We start from the raw sequence: 6000 nt of genomic DNA on the forward strand, positions 1-6000 counted from the left end.
GCAGCTCTCCTCAAAGATGGCGGACACTTTTGACGTCAGCAGCAGCTTTTAATAGATATCTGTCAGCGAGAAACAGGAGAGAGAGAGAGAGAAGAGAGAGAGAGAGAGAGAGAGAGGGAGAGAGAGCGAGGGAGGCGGGGGGGGGGGGGGGCGGCTTCAAAAAGGTCTTTGTTATAATAGGCAGCTGCGCAGATAGCCGCTCAACATCTGAATATTTTACATGTTTTCAGTTTCATATCCCACATGGCTATGATATAGAGCCAATAGATCTGAATCATGCATCATTTAAACACCCCTGCTTTATGTAACATTACCATCGCATGACACCGCAACTTTTTTTTATTTTTTTATTATTCAGAGCAGCTTTTTCTTTGCAGCGTCATCCAGGTGCGGATCCAGACAATCTGTTTACGGGCCTTCAACAACTCAATCTTAGGGTGGCACCTGGAGGCCTGACACTTTAATATTTTATATTTTTATTGACAAAGTGTTCTTTCTCTTTGTGAAGGGGGTTTATTGTTAATTACTTCCTTCAAATACCTTCAAATACAAAGTTTTGGGATGTTGTTTTGATGCATGTTGTCAGTTGAAGTCTGGGCCCAGCTATACCGAGTGAGTTTGCACGATCCCCACGTGCATGTGAGAAGCTTCATACTAACAATGTAGATTAGTCCTGGAGGGATTTATCCTGATCAGTTTCTGAGGAGCATTCAGAAGAGAGACTGATTGACGTTCACTCAGCACGTCCACACACAAGCGTCTGTGGACTCCGCAGCGTGGGAATGCTCCCCCTCGCTCTCCCTCTCCCTCCCTCCAGCCCGCTACCTCTGCTTGGCACCGTAACAAATGACTCTTCAATCGCTGTGAAGCGAACCTGTCCCCTAAATTAATGATAATGATAACTCTGCATGAAAAATCCATTTGAGAGAAGGAGAGCCAGAGGAGAGGAAATGACATGGGAGAAGTGTGTGTGTGTGTGTATGTGTGTGTGTGTGTGTGTGTGTGTGTGTGTGTGTGTGTGTGTGTGTGTGTGTGTGTGTGTGTGTGTGTGTGTGTGTGTGCGTGCGTGCGTTTGTGTGTGTGTGTGCGTAAATCTACAGGTTTCTCATTTATTCCCCCTGAAACAATATTAAAGGTGTCTAACAAACTAAATTATAGAATGAGGAAAGTGTTAGATTTTCATACAGTTTCAAAAAAGGAAACTCCAACGGGAGCAGTAGAGCAGACCTTTACACTATACATATATATATTTCCTGACTATCTTCTGTGTAAAATGCACCAAGCCTTTGACGAAACCGAAAGTTTTCAAATGTTTGTGTTCACTTCAGGATGATTGAGGCTTTAATAGCAGATGAGGTCCTTTTTTTTTTTTTTTAATTGAATTATGATTTGCTTGCATGCCATCTGAAACACAACACGCCACCACTTAATCATGAAAACGTCTACAACGTATTCAACAATTCGATGCAGATCATTTACAGGTAAAATAGCAAAAGTGCACCTGGATAAACAACAAATTATAACCCTCTCCAGGCTGTTAAAGGAAACCTAAAGATTTAATAAGTTAAGAGAATTAGACACTACCACTTTTCCATGTTAAGGTATTGCGACGAGTCAGTTTACCATCCAGTGTTCCAACCTTGCAGGGTCCTGGAGTTACAAATATTTGTGATTACATTGGATGTAAACTTACATTTCTAAAAAACCAAATATGCTTTGTTTTTAAATCAGATTAGCAGGACTTGGTGATAACGGAGAGCTTGCTGAGATGTGTTTACTGTTCCTTTGGTAGATCCATTTCCTTGAAAAGGTTTTATATCTGAAAAATGGTCTGAAAGTTTGAGTCTTTGTAAAAGGCTCTGATATGAGATATTGGTTAAAAGCCTTCTGTTAATAGCATTCAAGGTTTCTCTACATTTGAAGTTAACAGGAATTAAATTGACTTTGTTTTTTTAATTCTCAGTCACTCACTGTATTATTCTCTTACTCATTGATTTCCTATTTAATCTTCATTGGCTGCAGGTTCCATGCCATTTGTGCCAGATGTGATTAAATGTAGTTGACACCAAATGTCTCACAATGACTAAGCAAATTCATTCCCGTTCAGGTATTTTGAAAACAATTACCAATCAAACGTGATTCAGGTTTCTCATTTTAGATACGCTGTTGTTCAACAGTTCCAAAAGTGAATATAAATAGAATTCAATGTGTGGCGGGTTATCGGCTGTCTGAGCCAGTCATTGTCAGCTCAGGTCCGGAAACTTCCCCCCGAGCACTCTGCCCATCGTTCACATTTGATCCTCCACAGAGGAGCTCCAGATCGAACCGTCTGATGAAGTCTCAGTGCTGCAGGTTCGAACTTCTCTGCCTCGTGGCTTCAGGAGTGAGTTAACCGCTGTCAGTCTGCACAGACCGAACGATACCAAAGAGGAATTGACCTCAACGATGTCACCGGGAGGATAAAACCTCCTTTCTTTGTCTTTTCACCCATTAAAGCTGCTCTGTGGCTGCGCTTTTAGCAGGGATTAAAGAGAATATCTAACTTTTCGAAGAGGTCTTTTGAAGTCAAGAGAAGAGAGCGCGTGTCTGTGTGTGTGTGCCTGTGCACATGTGCCTGTATGTGCATGGGAGGCGCATGGGGAGCTCAGGGAGTTGGGGGAGGTGGGGGAGGGAGGGAGGGAGGTGGGCTGCTTCGTCTCACGGTCAAAGAGCAAAACACAGAAAGTGGAGGACGAGATTAGCTGCAGCATTAACAAGCCTGTAGCAGACTCTGATCTCTCTCCTCCCCGATTTCTCTCTTAATTAAACTTCACAGTGAGAGGTGGTGGTGGTGGTGGTGGAGGAGGCAGGGTGGGGGGGTGCGTCAGGTGATGAAGCAAATTGCAGGGATGAAAAAAACAATAGGTAACGGATGAACACAAAGAAGAGAGAAGAGGTGACAGATCTGCAAAACCTATGCATGCACTGCACAGAAACGCGTACGTGTGCGTGTGCGTGTGCATGTGTGCATGTGTGCGTGTGCGCGTGGAGAGGAGAAGGAGGGCAGGATGAGAGTGGTCGGGTGTGGGGGAGGGCGCTGCAGCAGCAGCAGCAGCAAAGGCCCTCACTGTGACTCAGCACTAAAATCTGCCTCTCTCTCTCTCTTCTCTCCCTCAAATATCAGCCCTTAGTCATCGGAGCCAACACGCCGTTACACTCGCATTTCATCAGCTTTCCAAGAGCCCCGTCACGACACCATGTTTCATGTTGTGTGGCTGATTTGCTGAAATGTTGCATCGGATTAAAGTAATGTGCTCGTCAGACTGGCTCCGGCTATTTAAGTGTCTTCTGCTGTCTGATTTTTGCTTTGGCTGATCATGTCCACATCTCACACACGGTTTAACCAACAAACTGAGAACGTTCGGCTAAAATAGGGCACAAGAGATGTGTAACATTAAAGGTAAAGTCGATTCACCTGATTAGTCTGGAGGCTAACACGTTTTATTAAACATTTAATTGGTACTGATCACATCAAAATTCAGGTTCAGGTTTTATGATTTACTGGACCAGCCTGAAATAAACAACAACAACAAAAAAAACTTGCAAAGTCATCATGGATCCAGTTGGGGAAGTACCGAACTTTCTTATCCTAATTTACATACTAAGACAGTCAAGAAATTATGCTGATGTGCAAAGGTGGCTAATAAAGTACTTTGATAAATTTTGCATTGATCTCAAAATGCATCTTCTTACATTCAAAGAGCGTTCATATTGTTCGAACTGGTCGGTTTTAACCTCCATGAGGACGATTCAGGGTGACAGTGTTAGTTATGATGGTGCAGCAGTTGATGAATTGAAGGTGCATCAGTAATGGTTGGATGTCAAGACTTCTTAAGTTTTTAAAAGGATGATCAAAAGACAAATGATTATGTTGACTTGTGCACACTGAGTGTGTATTACTGTAATCGTGTGCAAACATATAAGATCACATCATCGGCAGGGGAGAGGTGGGAGATGCTTAAAAAAGTTTTCAGGACCTGTACAGTTGAACTTTTCCTCAAGTAAAAAAATCTGTGCTTTTTGTTTATTTCATACTCTCTCTAAGTGTGGTAGTTAAAAGGTATTTTTCTCATCTGTAAGTTGTGCTCATTAAAACGGCAACATCTATGGTTTTGGACTGGAGCTTATTTTATAGTTGAGTTCCTCTAAAATTTAAAAGAAATAAAAGAAATAAAAAGAAATGTGACTCCCCAATTTTGCACCAGCGATCATAGTCACTGATTACATGTGTAATTTGTTTTAGAGGGAAGCGACTTTAAATACTCTTTCATGGACTAGCAAGCTTTGTCAAAAACTGTCATTTCCAGCAGAAAAAGAAATCATGAATCTATAAAATGATAAAACACAAATAAAATCTTATTTTTCTAACTTAGATAATTAGCTATAAATCCCATTACTTTTAAACAGCCCTTCAAAATAAACATTGAACACACACAAAATGTGTGTATCACACATTTTGATTTAATGAGATTAATAATGAACTATACTGAAGTTTTTCTTTTTTGCATATTTTTATGACTTGCTTTCAGTCATCATCAGAGGTGATTTGAAGAATTTAGTTCTATGAATTGATTTTCTTTTGAGAATCTGACTTTTATGATCCAAACTGGCCATTTGAGTTAAGTTCATGACCAAATGTGTAATAAATCTTTCTAGTTCAAGTTGCCAAAAAAAAAAAGGCAAAAACTGAAGCACAGCACACACACAAGGAATATTTCAGTAAAATATTTGAGAGGAATGGATTATGAAGATGAGCTGATTGTCACCTCTTTGGGGAGCAGCTCTCAGTCCCACTGGGGAGACTGAGATTCAATCTGATAATTGAGGTATTGATAGATGGGGAGTGAGTGGCGACATTGATAAGTGTGGGACTGAAGGTCTTGTATCCAACGGTGAGGATGGTTGTCAGAGTGAGGATCGATCTGCATCGACCTGCAGCTCTACACCCCCCCCCCCCCCCCCCCCCCCCACACACACACCCCCAGCACCACTTTCTTCTCCTCTTTTCTATCACCTCCTCCTCTCTTGTTTTCTCTCTTTCCTCAGTTTCGTTAAATCTAATAGCACGAATCCTGTACGTGACTTTGAGCTCAATTTGAATGTGCATCGCCGGTACCATCAAACCTGGGACGATTATTATGTCCACAGTTAAAGGAAACTATACAAGAATTGCATGTGAGAAAGTTTGAAAAATACCAATCACATTTTTAACGATTGTTATGCTCATTTTGAAATTTGGACATGCGCATGTTCACCACTGAGTTGCATCAGTTCCCAATTTTCTTTGACTGTAATTTTTCTAGGGTCATGAAGTCATATTGTTTTTGTAGAAGTCATATTTTCTGGATTATAAATATAATTTACCCAGATTCCTCAGCTCTGCTCATTGTGCTTTCAGCTGATCATTCATCACTGCTACAGTTTATCTGAACTCTTTCTGACGCGGTTTCTCTTTAGCCTGCAGTCCAAAAACGTGCAACGGTGCAAGCCATGCAAGACATTTACACCGACGTCCACTCCCCCGATACCCTAACAGCTGCTGGCTCTTTAAATGTGCACTGGAAGCAAACTGGCTGGTTCCTCTTCACCACATGACAGGCCAGAGAATCCTGAGTTACCTCGTTCCTGTCTGCTCTTTGTGTTGCCGGATTGAGATATAACATCCACTTGTGGGTGAGAGGGCAAACTGTGTGCAGAGCTTTTCCCGAGTCCATGATGCGTTTAGCACCAAACACTCGTGTCTTCATTTTAACACACTGCTGCCGGAGGGCCTGAAGATCACAAACAGCCAGCATCGGTTCTCCCTTGAGTAAAGCCATTCCTCCCTGCTCTGGATCTTTTGATGAAATTATAACCCCGAGAGATGATAAAAACACAAGTTCTTTGCAATCACTGTTGGGAAATGTAATTTGTAGGGAGACAAATGTGTGCTGGAATGTTTATTTCTGTATTAATAAACAG

This window comes from Lipophrys pholis, assembly GCF_963383615.2.
Source record: "Lipophrys pholis genome assembly, chromosome: 21".
NCBI lineage: Eukaryota > Metazoa > Chordata > Actinopteri > Blenniiformes > Blenniidae > Lipophrys > Lipophrys pholis.